Source organism: Sturnira hondurensis, unplaced genomic scaffold (assembly GCF_014824575.4).
Source record: "Sturnira hondurensis isolate 20B ecotype Veracruz unplaced genomic scaffold, ASM1482457v3 Scaffold0019216, whole genome shotgun sequence".
NCBI classification, from domain to species: Eukaryota; Metazoa; Chordata; class Mammalia; order Chiroptera; family Phyllostomidae; genus Sturnira; species Sturnira hondurensis.
The window spans coordinates 2,520,822-2,538,075 of NW_028091847.1; the positions used below are offsets into that span (position 1 = coordinate 2,520,822).

The following is a 17,254-nucleotide window of genomic DNA, read 5'->3' on the forward strand; positions in this document are numbered from 1 at the left end:
TTCTTGTTATGTTCTCTCCAGGCTGCTCTTCTTCCCCGTGCAGACAATCATCACTTTGTGAACATACCAAACGTTTTGACACCTCCCTGCCCCTGCTCTTGGCCTCTTGCACTTGAAGTTGTTTCCCATTCCCAATTGTAGTAGAAATGTTGGTCTTCTTTTAAGGCTTATCTGTGGTGCCACTTCTTCTGCGGGGCCTTCTCTGATTTCTCTACTCTCTTCCCCACCTACCATGAGCACACCACCCGAGTTTGTTAGAATGCGACTCTCGGGATCGGGTTTATATGCAGCCCCTCAGTGCAGCTGAGTCCTTTGACCAGCTGTGGGCTCCACACTTGGGAGCTTCTCCCCTGCAACACATCCCAGTTGCAAAGCACTGATGAATGGAGATTTTACTGAAGGTTTTACAAAGGACTACATGGCATCTCACACCACAAAACTGTAGCAACTCCGTTTAAGCATTTGTTCCCTTACCTCCACTACTTCCTCAGCTACTCCTCTTTTCTCTTTAGACTCCTCTCTCCGGGCCTCTCTCAAGCCACAAGCTTGGGTTTCCTCCCCTCCTATGATCTCTGCCATCTTTGTCCCAGACAACACCCCCCCCCCCCCCGACCCCCCCCCGCAACCTATCTCTTTTTCAGTAATTGGCATTTTTACACTCACCACCTTTCAAACAAGAAAATTCCAGTCTTCAGAAAATAGAGAATATTATAAATAGCAAATTATCTACCACCCCAGAGCCCCTATTCCTCCACAGACATATTTAACATCTCAGCAAGTCTGTTACACAATACCTCTCAGAGTGTTGAGTGAAGGGGAAAGTAAACACATTATTTGCTCATGGCACCCGAGTCTCTCCAGTCGTGAGGCCCACCCCTTCCCTCCCTTCTTCTCTGAGGTAAGAGTTACTCAGCTCTGAAGCCCTTTTGGATGCAGAGGTCTGACTCTCTCTGGCTTTGTAGTTAACAGGAAAGGTTTGAGTTGCCCCTCTGGGGTGCCTTTCCCACCCCACACAGACAGCCGTGGGCTCCACTAGGCCCGTTAAAACGTGGGGTCAAACACAGTAGCATTGCCTGATGTGGCTCAGCTGGTTGGGCGTTGTCTTGCAAAGCGAAAGGTCACCTGTTTGATTCCTGGTCTGGGCACATGCCTGGGTTGTGGGTTCAAAGAGGCAACCAATTGATGTTTCTCTCTTGCATCAGTATTTCTCTTCCTCTATTTCTCCATCCCATCCCCTCTCTCTAAAGATAAATAAATAAATAAGTAAATAAAATCTTTAAAAAACATAGTAGCATTAGGCTTCCCCAAGGAAGGCTATAGCTAGAAAATGTTTCATTTTGAGATCTTGGAAAAGAGGTACGCCTTCTGCCACCTGGAGGGTGAGCCCCCCCAACTCTTCCTGAGCTTTTCCCTCAAGTGTGCAGTCTGCCACAAGGTGTTTTCCTCACAACTGAAACAAAAGTGAGCTTTCTGTCTGGGGTGGGGTGTGGCAGCAGCCCTTGCTTTGTTGTTGAAACTGTCCTTCAGAGACTGAAGCCAGTGAGAGGGCAGGAGTTGGCCCCTTAGTGGCCTCCCGATCCTGGTCCTATTTGTCCCACTAGATGCAGATAAGGGTGACTGGTCATCACTGTGAATGCTGGGCTCTGATGTCAGGGAGCTGAGGCACACTTGCGTTCTCCCTGTACTGTGATGTCAATCCCTGCCCTTCTCTTTATTCTCCTGCCACAAGGATGCCTGATTTTACCTTCCTTTCTACTTACTACTTCCCCAGCAGTGCGAATTCAAGTGGCCCCTCTTGTCTCCAAAGAAACCTGATATTTTATCATAAATGACTCCTGCCCTGACTGCTCTGGGTCAGCTTGATTCTCCAAGGCACACCACATATCACCTGTTCGCATGACTTGTTGCAAAACCCTCTCAGTATGAACACATACCTTCTCCTACTCATGGCATCTGGTCACAAGCTTAGGCCAGTTTTCAAAATGACCATATTCCTACCCTTAGCGCTGCTCAAGCATCCTTGATGTCATCCTTGAGTCTGCCCCATGGATGGCGTGAGTCCATATAAAACTCCTGTTTCTGGTCCTAGCAGACTTTAACTTCATCTCCAGTTTCTTGCTGCCCTGTGACATTTAAGAGGCATGTAATAATTCCAACCTGATATTATGCTTTACCTGGAACTACTTTCTTTCCAAATGCTGGCAGTTTCTGAGAATGTGTCTTTTCCATCCATGGTTCCCTTTTGCTTGATGGGCAGGCCTCCCAGGAATCCTTCAGCAGGTATGAAAGGGCTGGACCAGTCCAAGAATATTCGCTGCAGACCTCTCCTGTTCCTGGTCATTTGGTTTCTCAAGAAATTGTGTCTGTAGAGGCTGACACACCAATCCCCAGACCAAGAATTCTCACTTCATAAGTTCACGTGATGCCGTTGTTACTGGTCCAAAGTCCACCTGCCTGATGCTTCAGAGGGCCAAAACTCAAAGCAGCAGAGTTTGGAGTAAGGAAAGGTTTATTGATTGAGAAGCTGCCAACCAAGAAAATGAGAGACCTAGTAGTGCTTCAAATCCATGTTAAGAAAGTACAGAGTTCAGGCTTCTTTTATGTCAAGGGAAGGGGGAAGTGGAAGGGGCAGGAGATGATGGATGACTGTAGGTATCTGGGCACCAGAGGGGTGTGAGGAAGATCGTTCTTAGTCTGTTGACCCTAGTTGTCGTGAGTCTGGCCATAATGTTCCCGCAAATCTTTGATAAACAATACGTACTTCCCTTATCTTCTCGAGATACTTTCTGGTAAGGGGTTGTTTTTGTAAAACTCAAGCCATAGGCAGAATTTCTCTAATGATTAGGATGTTTATATGCAAGAAGCTATTTACCTGAAGGCCATGAGAGCAAAGCAGGCTTGAGCAAGATCGAGTCAGAGAAGCTGAGCATTTTAGTCTGTCACACTGTGCTCATCAGGTGCTCTGTATATGAAGCACCCATTCTGAACAGTGCAACTTTCCAAAAGTTCTAGTGCAGATTTCAGAGCAGTTCTCACACACTGATAGTCCGGGGACACCCTAATTGTGCAGTGTCATTTCTCAGTCCCTTACATCAGCTCAGCACTCTGATTGTCATGTCCTTGGATTCCCTATAAAGACTTTAAATCTAAATGTTTCCCCTGAGGCTTTGGAGATGAAGACTCTAGGTTCAAAATTTAGCTTTTTTTTTGAAGCTATATATCCTTGTGTAAATTACTTAATATTTCTCAATTTTCTCATCTGATAAAAACAACTACCTCATAAAATTATGAAAATGAAATAAGAAAGCATATATATATATATATATATCATGTCAGAGATATAGTAAGTGCTTAATACAAACCAAAATTATTACTATTTTATTGTTCCCTCCCCCACCAATTCTGGCTATGTTCTCTATGATTTAAGAATGAGAGGGATATAGCTTGTTTCCTCCCTGGCTACTTGAAGATCAGCCACCATCATACATGACTATCTAGACCAGAAAGTTCATGGTCAACAGACTACTTGAGTGAAAACAAATGATCATTGAAGTCCTTCATCTTGAGTTGGCAATAATACCTAACACAGAAGTTCGGGAAAAACTAGCCAAAATACATTAGACTACATCATATGTCTTCTCTGAATTTGGGATTCAGAACCCATTTTGTGGTGTCAAAGCAACTGGCTTTGGCATGATTTATGATTCCTTAGATTATGCAAAGAAAAATGAACTTAAACATACACTTGTAATACACGGACTGTATGAGAAGAAGACCTTGAGAAAACAGAGAAATGAATGCATGAACAGAATGAAAAGAGTCCAGGAAACTCCAGAGGCCAATGTTGGTGCTGGCAAAAAGTGAGCTGGAGATTGGACACAGAGGGACTACAAATTCTTCAGTGACCTTCTGTGGTGATTGAGCAGATTTTTCATGAGAGGATTAATAAACTAAGAACTTTAAAAAATAAATAAGACAAGTGAGGGAGAAAAGAAGAGTAAAAAAAAAGCATATAACCTCTATTATCTAGATTTGAAAAACAAGCCTGAAGGAATAAGTGATTTAGAAACCTAGAAAACAAAGCTTGCCTTTCCTGAACACTCACCAGGGTGCTGACCTCTGACTTTTGTCTTTCCCAGTGGGCATCTATAAGATAAAAAAGAGCCAGAGCTAGAATGAGAATGAAATAAGGTACCACAACAATGGCCACATAACTGACCTTAAACCATGGTTCCCTGACCAAGATGTTATTGGGGAAATTAAGCTCTTCAATGAGACTGTGAAGAAAGCAGTCCAAAGAACCATTCGTAAAAGACTGTGATGTGGCAAGTTTTATTTTGGTAGAAATCTGCCCCTGGGTTTTCAATTTCCCCATCTACCTCTATCCTGCTATGGAAAAAGTCCAACTGTGTCTTCAGTAAGGCCAAGACAAAGGCCAGTGCCCAGAGTTTCTGTTTCATATTAAACCTTAGTCCTTTCAGAACCCATGCAGTCTGCTGTGGGCCCATGTGGCTGCTAGACCCGCAGGGCCGCACGCTCTTACTAAGAGAACATGCGAACAAATGGAGCACCTGTGGGAGAGAGACAAACTTCTTTCTTCCCCTGGGGTTATAACCAGGAACTTCTTCAAAATAACCAATTAACTGCCCAAGCTTGTGTAGGCTTTTGATAGGTCTGCCCCCTAGTTAGACTAACAGGCCTCTATAGTCAAGCACCTCCCCCTGTGTCTCCCAGGAGGGCAGACAGTACTCCTGGGGAGATTTCCTGTGCTCCTAGGATTAAGTCACCTCTGTGGCAGTCCCCTGGAATGTGTGGATTAATCTGCAAATGCTATAGCTTACTGGCTGAGCAAGAGGATTTATGCTCCCTGTGTATTAAACTCAATGCCTAATTACCTTTGCTCAGGGTAAAAGAAGCAACAGAAGACTAAACTGGGCTGCTTTGGCTTTCTAGAAATGCTGTGGGAAAAAAGTGAGTCATTGCAGGGTTGCTGTCAGCTCTCTGGAAAGTCAGAGAAAAGAGGGCCTTGGAAACAGGTTAGGGGGTTAGCCCCGGAAGAGCTGCTGCTGCCCAGCGCTCTCCTGGTTGCAAGTGTTTTGGGAGCCCTTAGAGTTTGGGAGATGTGGATCACCTGTTGAGGAAGATGAGAAGGAAGGCAAAGGCACAGGCATTCTTTGGGGACGGAGAGTGCATGCTGGCTGAGTCCTTTGTTTTCAGGGGTTTAAAGGCTGGGAATTTAGGGGCAGTCTTAGGGGCAGGTCTCAGTAGGATATTTATCACCTTTCCAGGTGTGCCCTTTCAGGGTTGTGGTCTCTACTGACTGGCCAGCACCAGGCCAAGAGGTCATTAGTCATTATAGCTCATCCTGGTGTCTGCTGTAATGCAGACCAGAGACCTGCCTGTTTTTGCTGCTTTTCTGGTCCTGGAGCTGAAATGTAACTGAAGTCTAGATGTTATCTCTAGGGAGAAAAGGTCAGGGGTCTACTCTGTGTGACCAGCAATATGTCAGGGGAGGAAAGGCCACCCTGAGGGCAAGACCTGGCATCAGTGTTGCCCTTTGTTAGGCACCCAGGCTTTCTGCCCTGCTGACCTTCTGTATCTGGCTATAAATTGCTCATCCAGTTTGTTCAGCTGTCTTAGTTTCCCTATTTCACTTGACAAGGAATTTTCCTAGATTCTTACTATCCTGCCTCAGACCTATGCTTTTTTTCGCCAGTAAGCTTTTGACATTAAAAAAATCTGTACAACTATACATTTTTAAATTTTAAAAAAGTGTGTGCCTTTAAAAAAATCCTTGCCTAACTAATGTGATTTTAAAAAGTACCCATGCTCACTATTATGCAATCTCCTTTGCTCCTAGCCCCAGATTTCTCTGTGACTGGCCTATAAATCAGCAAGGCCCCAGGTCACCAGCACACAGGGTCAGATACTCTCGACCCTGCTTGTGACAGTATTGCAAACACATGCCTAACATATTTTGGAAAGCCTGCTTGGTTCTATTACTGGTACATGAAAGTTTTGCTCCGGCAGCAAATATCTAAATTTAGATGCTTTTCAGGATGAACTCTGAATGATCTTTGTCCCAAAGACTAGTAGGAAATTGGAGGGCACCTTTCCTTTTATATATTAATTCAAATGCCAGAGTTGATATTTTGTAATGCACAACTTTTAAAGTTTGCCATATTAATAGAAAATAGAACAGACAAACATAGGGAGTACCTAAGACTTCTCCTTTCCAGCTCTTATAAAAATTTCAGTGTGCGTACTTCTGTTTTTCACTTGAGAGAGAAAAGCATTACCATATTATAATAATACATCATAGTAATATGTTGCACACCCAGATTAAATAAAAACAAATCCAGGGTAAAACTTCTTATCCTGGTAACTCCATGGAGTGTTTAGAATTAATACAATTTAGGAACTTAGTTCTTATATCATGTCATAATGCTTAAATGTTGTTATTTTAATTGAAGAAAGGACAACTTTTCTAATGAGAAAAATTTAAGGAATGCTGAATTTAATTTAATGAAGGAGCAGCTCCACCAATGGTATCTTTTTTTTGTACATTCTAGGTACTTTTTTTAATAGTAGAAAACCAAAGTTTTTAACACATGAGCATGGGGAATTCACATAAGCATGAAGACGGTGTGACAACAGTGGCTATATAAGACATTTTTGGACAAAGGGGAAAGAGAGGGCAGCATATTAGATTTTAGAAGTGAGAATGGGAGGTTTACATGTAGTTGAGGAAGAGGGGAACATACATGGCTGGGCAAATTCTTGATAGGCGGCTCAGAAACAATGGGACACAGCAGGTATTTAGGTGAGCAGGTGCCTGCCGGAAGCCCTCTGGTTTACCATACTTAACTCAAATTAGACTAAGGTGAACCTCCTAAGATCTCCTTCCTGAAGCAGGTTTCTCTGATTCTCTTGGGGCAGGAAATGGAAATGAGAAAGGGTCAAAGCATCCCTCTGAGTTCTGTTTGTTTGTTTATTATTTATTTTTAGAGGGAGGGAAAAGGAAGGAGAAAGAGAGGGAGAGAAAAATGAGAGAGAAACAATGATTGGTTGCCTCTCATTTGTGCCCCAACTGGGCACTGAATACTGCAACCCACACATGTGCCCTGGCTAGGTAGCGAACTGGTGACCTTTATATAGCTTTGTGGGATGACACCCAACCAACCGAACCATACCAGTCAGGGCTGAGTCCTGTTTCTTAACAAACATCTTAAAATCAATATCCCAAAAGAGACAGCTTCAGAGCGGCAACCTTTTTTTCCTTTAGTCCCTCTTTTAAACTCTAATTAATAAATTTCACATTCTAGAAGCTAAGTTGGTAGATTGTTCCTTATTTCTTTGACCCAAACATTTAGTCCTGAGAATAAGTCGGGTTACTTAAATTGTTGAGCCTTATTTCAGGAGACAATGAAACAGATGGGCTGCCCAAGTGAGGCCTATATTGTGTAAGCAAGTAATCAGACATTTAATAAGAGGTCTGTCTATAAAAACAAAAAGAAAAGTTAATGACCAGAGCAAATTATACAGTTGCTGAGTCTGTAAGGCTGTAAGGCTGTACTTTAGATTAAGTACTAAAGCTGCTTTTGTTGGAAGGCTGGCAGAACCCACTGTCTGATAGGTTCTTCTGGCCTGCTATCATCGGGGTTCAGGTAAATCCTATGTGGCTTACATAGCATCAGTCGCTGAGACTGTGTTACTGTTGTGGCAATTTCTCAAGTTTGCATCATGCCCTTTACTTGCAGCTTGAAAATGCAAGGCTTAGGAAAGAAAACAGTTTTGCTTTCAATAACTTCAAGGCAAAAGAATGGGGGAAAAAGGAAACATTCGTTTATAAAACTGTAAAGACAGTTAACAACTAGATCTAACATCCACAACCACGTGTTATAGTTCTTTCTGAAACACATCTTTTTTCCTCTATGAATCACCTTCATTTTCATCAAAGATAGCCAAACTAAGACTGATTCATTTAATTCATAAGTCTAGTTTCAATGGATTTAGCCTGATTATTTGCATAAACACAATGAGAATATCACTTGATTGTATATAGGCTCTCTTAAGTCTGCTTTGCTAAAATTTCATAAGGAATCTCCAGGTTGAATTTTAACTAGCCTCTCAAGGCTAAGAAGTCAAGCCGCATAGTTGCCATCAGCCTTTGCCTGCAATATCTATAGATATGAGTGAATTTCTCAGGTTTAAGGTCTCCCAAATGTCTTGAGGTTCTTTCTTTGCCACCTCCCAGGAAAGCAACCTCTGTTCCTTACCAGGAAAGATTGCTGTGAACCTGATGCAATGTACCAGGCTGCTTTTCGAAGGGACTTTTATTGGCTTTCAAAGTCAATCTTAACTCCTTAATGCTTTCTGGTAACATCCAGATCTATATACGTGTCTTTCAAACATGATATTCCAGTCAAAGCAATCAAGGTTTTTTAAATTGACTTTAAAAATTTTACTGGGGTATATTGCATGTTTACAGTGTACAATTTTATGGTATGCATATGAAGGGGGACCTAAAAATAAACAGAATTATCTTCTGGAGGGCAGGCCCCTTGTAATACAGGCTTCTCTCTCCAGGTGAGTGTTCTAAGAACCCATCTGTATCAATGTACCAGCTGGTGTTATTGTGAGAGGCTGTGTTCTTGGTTTCAGTGAATTTTTTGGAAGACTCAACACATTTGCCCATTTCATGATGGGCAATTTACTAGTGCACCTGCCCACACTGTGCTGAGTGTTCAGCACTTTTTGATCAAAAAAACCTCGGCATGACCCTTATGCATCACACTCCTTACTCATCTGATCTCACCCTGAGTAACTTTTTTTGTTCGTTTGTTTCCCCAAGTGAAAAAAGTCATCACAGTGAAAAGTTTGCTTATGGGAAAGAGGTAAAACAAACAAACAAACAAAAAACAGCACAAAGACTGAAAGGCATCAAAATTGACAAGTTTAAACACTGTGCTGAGCAGTGGGAAAAAATGTCTTGATAGGTATATTGCATCAAATGGAGAATACGTTGAAGGGGAAGTTTAAACATGTAAGAATAAATACAGAATTTTAAATAAATTCTTCTTTTGGGGGATACCTCCTCATATATATTGTGAAGTGATTACCACAATCAAGGTAATTAGTATAGCTATCACCTCAGTTACTGTTTTCTTCTTTTCTTTTTTATGTGGTGAAAACACTTAAGCTCTACCTTCTTAGTAGATCTCAAGTATTCAATAAGGTATTGCTAAGTATAGTTACACTGTTGTACATAAGTTTTCCAGAACTTATTCACATTGTGAAACTAGGTACACCTCAACCAACATCTCATTTCCCCCACCACACGGGCAACAGTCATTCTGTTATCTATTTACTTCTATAGTTTCAACTTTTTTGAGATTCCCCTTACAAGTGAGATCATGCAGTATTTGTCTTTCTATGTTTGGTTTATTTCACTTAGCATAACGTCCACTAGATTCATTCATGTTGTTGCAAATAGCAGGACTTCCTTCTTTTTAAGGCTGAGTAATATTCCATTGTATACATCCATCCATCAGCATACCTTCATGGAGAGCTGATAAAATATATTTGGATTCAGATGAACTGGTTCAGATCCTGGCTCTGCTACCACTAACAGGATGATGGTGGATAATTTATTTAACTGCTTTGATGGTTGTTTTTTACTTTGATGATACAGTCTCATAATACTTAATTTTTAAAAATTTATTTACTTTTAGAGAGAGGAGAAGGGAGGGAGGAAACAAGAAACATCAGTATGTGAGAGATACATCAGTTGGTTACCTCTCTCATGCGCCCAACTGGGGATCTGGCCCGAAACCCAAGCATGTGCCCTGCTTGGGAATCAAACTGGCAACCTTTCGCTTTGAAGGCTGGTGCTCAGTCCACTGAGCCACACTATCCAGGGCTAAAGATTTTTATTTATTTATTTCTAGAGAGGATGGGTCGGAGAAAGAGAGGGAGAGAAACATCAATGCATGGTTGCCTGTTGTGTGCTCCCCACTAGAGACCCGGCCTGCATCCAGGCATGTGCCCTAGACAGGGAATCCAACAGGTGACTCTGGTTCATGGGCTGGCCCTCAATCTACTGAGCCACACTAGCCAGGGCTAATAATGCCTTATTGTTATGAAAATTAAATGATGGCTTATAGACCTCAATAAATGGTAAGTATTATTTAGTCAACTTATAATGGTAAGTATTATTCTGTCAAGATATAATAAGTACTATTGCGATAGGACCTAACCTTGAGTTGATATGTTCTAGCAAAAGACTATTCTTCCTGTTTAACAAGGAGCAACATGGGGTAATGGAAAAAACACAGGGAAGAGAGAGGGATCCTGGGGAGCCCTGCCATAGTTACTCAATCACCCTGGACAAATCACTTAATTCCTTGGGTCCCAGTTTCCTCATCTCTCAAAGGAGCACCGTGCCTTATGCTGCACACACGAGGGAGCTGGCTAAACTATTTCTAAAGGGCTTTCTAGTTTTGAAAGTACAAAAAGTCAGCATATTTTTTGATTGAAAGGACTTCGGTGGGAAAGTTCTTTTAGTACAAGAAGCACCCAAATCAGGACTTACCTGGGGGCACATATCATTCTTTAGGAAGAAATTTGGTGAAGACACTACAGATGACCAGGAATCAGATTCTAGCTTTGGGAGCGAAGGCCTGCTTGACAAGCTGAGGAGATTTGGGAGGACCCAGCTGCTTACTTTGGGATCAGACTGAACTCCGTTCTTCCCCCGACCCTTTCGCACAGCTCTCGCACTACCGGAGCAACACCCTCCACAAAGTCTTCGCCCTGCTCATGGCCCTTCTGGTGGGACCCCCCAAATTCAGCTCCAGCGCTCACTATTTTTAGCTCCCCACTCAGGAACTTTTTGGAGTAAACAATCACATGCCCTGGGGAGTTTATGACATGCCTAGTTTGCACTCCCCTCCTACCTTCTTATTCACAACCCCTTGCTTTAAAAGGAAGAAGCAAACCGTTTTTAAAGTTTGCTTATCCCAAATTTAAAAATGTTACACATCGATTGTAGAAATGTTTAGAAAGGATAAGAATATTGGATATTATTTATCACCTCCCAACTCAAAGACAGCTACTGTTAGCATCGTATTTCCGATCTTATTTCTTATATCTATATATATATTATATCTGTAGCTGTTTATATATATTTTGTATATTTGAGTTAATAGTATACATACAAAATAAGCTCTTGATACATCAACATTTACTACATGGGTTTCTATTTCCTTTTCTGTGATGTCTGACCATCCACTTCTTGGCCCTTCCAATGGTACTGACCTGCAGCTTGGAATTGGCTTCCCTCATCATGCAATTGCTAAATGTTGGGATGAGTTAGGGTTTTATATGCTAAAAAAGACGTTTTGCTCCAAACGGAAGGTGATTTAGGCTCATCAACTCTGAAGACATAAATCCCAGGGCAAATTTATTTCTGATATTTTTCAAATTTCTTAGCGTACAATTACTTCTAAAGTTCCCTTACATTTTTGTTTTAAATTCCTTCCTTTCATTTTTTATTGAAGATAAATTAGCAATAAGATTAAAATAAGTAACTCATTAAAATGTTATTCATATAGATCCATTAGCTATCAATATGATATTTAAATATTTCATATATATGGTACTTTCTCCTTATCTGTGGTTTCAGTTACCCATATTCAATTATGGCCTAAAATATTAAATGGAAAAATCTGGAAAAAAACAGTTCGATAAACATTTCATGAGTTTCAAATTGCGCCCTGTTCTGAGCAGTGTGACAAAAATCTCTCACTGTCTTGCTCCATCTGCCTGGAGTGTGAATCATCGCTTGGTCCAGTATCCATGCTGGCACACTCCCCGCCCATTAGTCACTTAACTGTCTGAGTGCCACAGTGCTTGCGTTCAAGTGGCCACTATTTTATTTAATCTTGGCCCCAAAGCACAAGAGTGGTGACACTGGAGGTTCAGACACTCCAAAGAGACGCCCAGAAGTACTGCCTTTAAGTGAAAAGGTGAAAGTTCTAGATTTAATAAGGCATTTTATCATCTTACATCATCATGAGAATTTGGGAGAGTATAATACAATAAGCCCATGAGAGAGAACATTGATGTAATTTTTCATACTGTATATGTTATAATTATTCTGTTTTATTTCTAGCTATTATTATTAATATTTACTATGCCTAATTTATAGATCAAGCTTTATCATAGGTTATGCATTATTGGACAAACATGGTATATACAGGGTTTGGTACTCTCTGTGGTTCAGGCGTCCACTGGGGGTTCTTGGAACGTGTCCCCTGAAGATAAGGGGAGGGATTACTACTGCCCAGGCAGGGGATCAAGGCTGTCTGATGTTTCAGGTCAGGGGCTTCATTACAAGCCACTCCCATTTCATTAGCAGGTTCAGGGGTAGAATTGGTCCCAAGACTAGGGTACAGAGGCCTGAATTATTGGTCCAGGTGCCTCAGTTGCCCAGGAATGAAATTTTCCCTGGAGTGTAAGGTTAAGTTGAATCTGCAATCCGGAGAAGACAAGTTTAAAGAACTTCAGGGCGGAGGGCTGTACAGTGCTGCTGGAGACACTTCCCTCTGTCTCATAAGCACCCCAGCTTTACTGAAGAACCACTGGGGAGCTGAAGCCCCTCAGGTCCAGTTGACAGGTCTGACTCTGCTCAGAATCCGAGATTATAAAGATCGGACTGGATAGCCCGGTTGGTTAGAGCGTCCTCCTCATGTGCCAGGGTTGTGGGTTCAGTCCCTAGGCAGGGCACATGCAAGAATCAACCAATGCATTCATAAATAGGTGGAACAACAAATTGGTGTTTCTCTCTCTCCCTTCCTTTCTTTCTCTGAAATCAATAAATAAAAATTTAAAAAGAGTCTATAAAAAAGAATCAGAGTATCTGAGTCAAAATGTAAAGGTAACTGCAAAGCTAGGTTGGTGGGTGGGTGGGGGGGCGGGGAAGAAACAGTGACCAGTGCAGACAAAGAGATAGAAAGAGCAAAGATAGAGAGCACTCGAATGGTCTGATCTTGTCTGAGCCTGTTTCCGTGCTGTTAAATGTACCCAGGAGCCACTTGAACGCCTGCTGATATCACCACCAGAAATAAAACCTGACTCCTCCTCTGGACTGCTACCTTCACTACCAAACTGTTGATGCTCTGTGTGTGCTAAAGACAGGACTGAGGGCTATTGCAAGGGTGCTGGCTGAGTGGGTGGCCAGCAAGGGCAGGGAGGGGTGAGTCAGGGACATGGAGGAAGCTACAGGCTGGTCACCAAGGGGCTCAGACAGAACCCCGTGAGCTGTGGGCATAAAGAGGTAGCAGACCAGTGAATGATCAGAGGGAAGCCGGGTTCTCTGGTTTGCAAAGATCGGAACCACGGGTGTGAATAAGGCAGAATGGAAGCTGAGGGCTGAGAAAGCATCAGGAAATTTCCAAATTTCCCTGTCAGGTCACAGCTCGGAGGTTTTGGATCAGGTTTTTATAATGATATTACATTAATTTTAATGCATCAGGAATGGCTGAGGTTTTAAAAATTTATCTTAAGTTAGATTAAATTTTGTAGACAGCTGCACCCAGAGGATGGCCTCTCTAGGCCTTCAAGGAACTAGACATCTAAGGGAAGCACTGTGTGCACCTGCACCCTCACGTCCCCAGAGGCCCAGGACAGATGGCAGTTGTCTTTGTGCAGATGGGATTTATTTGAGCCTCAGGGCTTGCTTTTGGAATTTTCCTTCAGGATCCTGCCTCCCACGTCTTGGGATAGGAACAGGGGTGGAATTATAGAAAATATTTTTAATAAAACAGTGTAGAGAAGTGGAGTCAACCATCACAATTCCATTCTCCAGAGGCAATCATTCTGCATCTTCATCTGTGGACTAGTCCTGCTTATAGGATTGGGGTATTAGGTAGGGGAGAAGCTATTTTTAACATTTTGGTATATTCTCTTCTAGTCTTCTTATTTAAGCATTTTAAACATGATTGGAATCACATGATATGTATAATTTTTATCCCACCTTTTTTCCTTAGTAATATATCATGACTGTTTTTATGGTTACCAAATGGTGTGTGTATGTACGTGCTCCTTTAAACTTTGCCTGAAAAGCAGACGGTGGGCTGGATTTGGTCTGGGAGCTGGCAGCTGGCTGACCCCAGATGCAGAACAGAGGGTAGCCGCTGATAACAATGAGAACAATGGTGCTCTCCTCCTTAGGGATTCAGAAGTGAATGGGTCACATCTGTACCTACGGGAAACTCACTATCTACGCTGTTCACGGTGCTGGATGATAAGTAGTCGGGGGTGAGATTTAAATAAAATTTCTTTCTATTTAATTCTGCTTAAACCCCGTTTAATCTGTGGTTTCCTGGATCTATATTTAACCCCTAACCCAGCAGGTTACATTCCCTAAGAGAGGAAAGCTAGAACTTTAACTCATAACAGATTTTCTGGGAAGCTCAGTGGAGACGGCCCATTTTTGTTCTCGGTGGCCCTGCCTCCAGCATCGCTTTGGGAAGACATTTAGTCCAGGTTCTGCCTCTGGAGGCCGTTGGGTGCAGGCAGGAGCCGAGGTCTTGACAAAAATGTTTTTTAAAATTTCACTTTGGGTGATTGCTGTATCTTTTATCATACGATTGACCATAATTTATTTATTGTTTTTCAAAATATTTAATATTTAAGTTGCTTCTACAGGTTTGCTGTTAAAACACAATAAAAAACACCTTGCTACACAAATCTTTCTCTTAAATTTAGCTATTTCATGAGGATTAGTTGGGGGAGAGACTATCTCATCATTTTGGTATAATCCCTTCTAGTCTTTTAATTAAGCATTTTAAACATGATTGGAATCATACTACATACATAGTGGTTTTTTTTTTTTGAAAAATTGAACAAACATTTTCTACCTTGGAACTGGAACTGGAACGGTTCCAAGGCAGAAAAAGTGGAGCAGGCAGGGCCTTGTGCCCCTCCCCACCCCTGATGGGGGCAGTGGTGCATGGCACATATACAATCACAGTAAACTGGCAGAAGAAACACACAGCAGATTTCTGGCTGGAGGCGGAGAGGCAAGGCCAAGTGCACAGGGGAGCTGGGAGGGACTCGGGCCCCTCTACTCCTCCCACCAGGGTTTCCCCTGTGGTCCAGACGAAGACTTAGCTCTTCCAGAGGCACAGCTGGGAGTGTCACGTGTTCCTGCTCCCTGGCATCTGTGTTCTCTGCTCTGGGGCAAAGGAGGGGAGAAGGGAGGTGAGTCAATTCTGCACCAGTCTTGCTCCAGGCCACCAAGGAAATAGATGAATAGATTATTCCATTTTCTTTAACTTCTTTTTCCTTGGTACCATTGCTTTGTGAAGATAAGGCAGTATGAGTAGTAGGTTCAGGAAGAAGACATAGCCAAGAAATTAGACAAATTTACACACCTCATTTGTCCCATGTGAAGAGGCAGAAGGCAATCACCCATGAAGAGCCACAGGATGGTCTGTTGCACCAAAGAGTAGGAGGTTGCAGGGTGATAACGGGAGCCGGGTTGCTCAGCGTGGGGCTGTCTCGAATTAGGCTGGCAGCCTGTCTTTCCATGATTGCAATGAGGAAATCCATCTGGAAGCAGACCAGGTATCCAGAGTGTAGGCCATGCTGGAGGGCCAAGAATAGCAATGAGAGACCCCGAGATAGTTCTTTATTGCCAGGGAACTTGTCATTTGAAGAAGTAACCGGCCACCCAGGCATTGGTGTTGATGTTGAAAGAGGCAATGGTGCCGGTGAAGCGTGGGTTGTTTCAAAGAGCCACGCCTTCATGTTAGTAAAGGCATCCACTTTGCTTTTCCATTTCATCAAGGTGGTTGAAGCCCAGCCCCAGCAAGATGCGAACTCTTTCTGTGACCAGCCAATAGGTGACATATTTGTACAGCACAAACTTGCTTCAGATCAGCATGTACATGCAGGGGAACCAGGAAAGGTGGTTTTCATAGTCTTCCCGTGGAGACAGTTTTCTGTGATGTCGGGGCTGAGCAGACATATCCTACCAGGTAGACAAGGCCCAGACTGAGGTGCCTGAGAGCAGGTATGGTGCTGTTTGGTATCTCCCTGGTGCGTCAGTCAGCTGTCTCTGCACCGGCTGTAACTTGTGGTTCATTGAGAACTGGGGACCTACCAAGAAGGCCCCATACAAGTAGGAGAAACCAGTAACCTCCAGCAGGGAAGGGAAATCCCATATGGCATATTCCTGATACTCAGAAGACAAGGAATTCTGATTTTCCCTTCAAAATCTACCGCCAAACCAATCTGTTTCAAGGTCAGCACACAAGGAGGCATTGTGCACTTGATATCCTTGTTGCTGGGGGCTGGGTGATAATATCTGGCAAGAAGGTAGGCCTCTGGGAAACAAAAAGGAGGGGGCACGGCAGTGACTGTGTGGCCCATCAGGCGCAGGATGAGAAACTGAAGGATGATACAGAGCAGGGAGTGGTAGTGCTGGTTTCCAAAGTTAAGATAAGCAATTGCAAGGTCCCTAAAGGTGTAGACCAGACGGGTGAAGTATCTGTCCCTGTAGAGAAGGTAATGCCGATAAAACAAAGCTCGGGAGACGGAGACGATGAGCCAGGGCACCTGTTCTGACGTGCCCAGGGACGTGGCCAACTTGTTAAGAGATCTGTGAAACCCCGCGGCAGCATCCTTGCCCGCTCTGCGGGTTTTCACGTCCCCTTCGGCAGCGGATGCCATCTCAGCTCCAGTTTCCCCCCAGGGACCCCGCCTTAGTTCCGTGACCCCCGACTGTGGGCACGAGGCTGTACTTCACCCCAATTCTATCCGGAGCCTGCCGACAGCTACATGCATAACTTAAAAAAAAAGAATTTATTTATTTATTTATTTTTAGAAAGAGGGGAAAGGAAGGGAAGGAGAGAGTTAGAGAAACATCAGTGTGTGTTTGTTTGCCTGTCATGCGGGCCCCACTGGGGACTCAGCCTGCAACATAGGCATGTGCCCTGGCTGGGAATCGAACCAGCAACCCTTAGGTTCCCAGCTTGCACTCAATCCACTCAGCTACATCAGCCAGGGCTACATACATAACTTTTATCCCACCTTTTTTCTTAACAATATATTGTGATTAGTCTCATGATTACATTTTGTTTATGGGAGTGGATTAATATCTAAAAGCGCAAGGCTCTTATTACATATCAATCTAATTGTTTTCCAGATAATTAAATATTTCTGATAAGGCTCCAGTGTGGAATAT

The 17,254-nt window shown here is 42.9% G+C and overlaps 2 pseudogenes; one reads left to right on the top strand and one right to left on the bottom strand.

Moving 5' to 3' along the window:
- Positions 1-3,486: 3,486 nt before the first annotated feature.
- LOC118974239 (40S ribosomal protein S24-like) lies at positions 3,487-3,870 on the top strand (annotated as a pseudogene).
- Positions 3,871-15,213: 11,343 nt separating this feature from the next.
- LOC118974210 (lysophospholipid acyltransferase 5-like) lies at positions 15,214-16,740 on the bottom strand (annotated as a pseudogene).
- Positions 16,741-17,254: the final 514 nt, after the last annotated feature.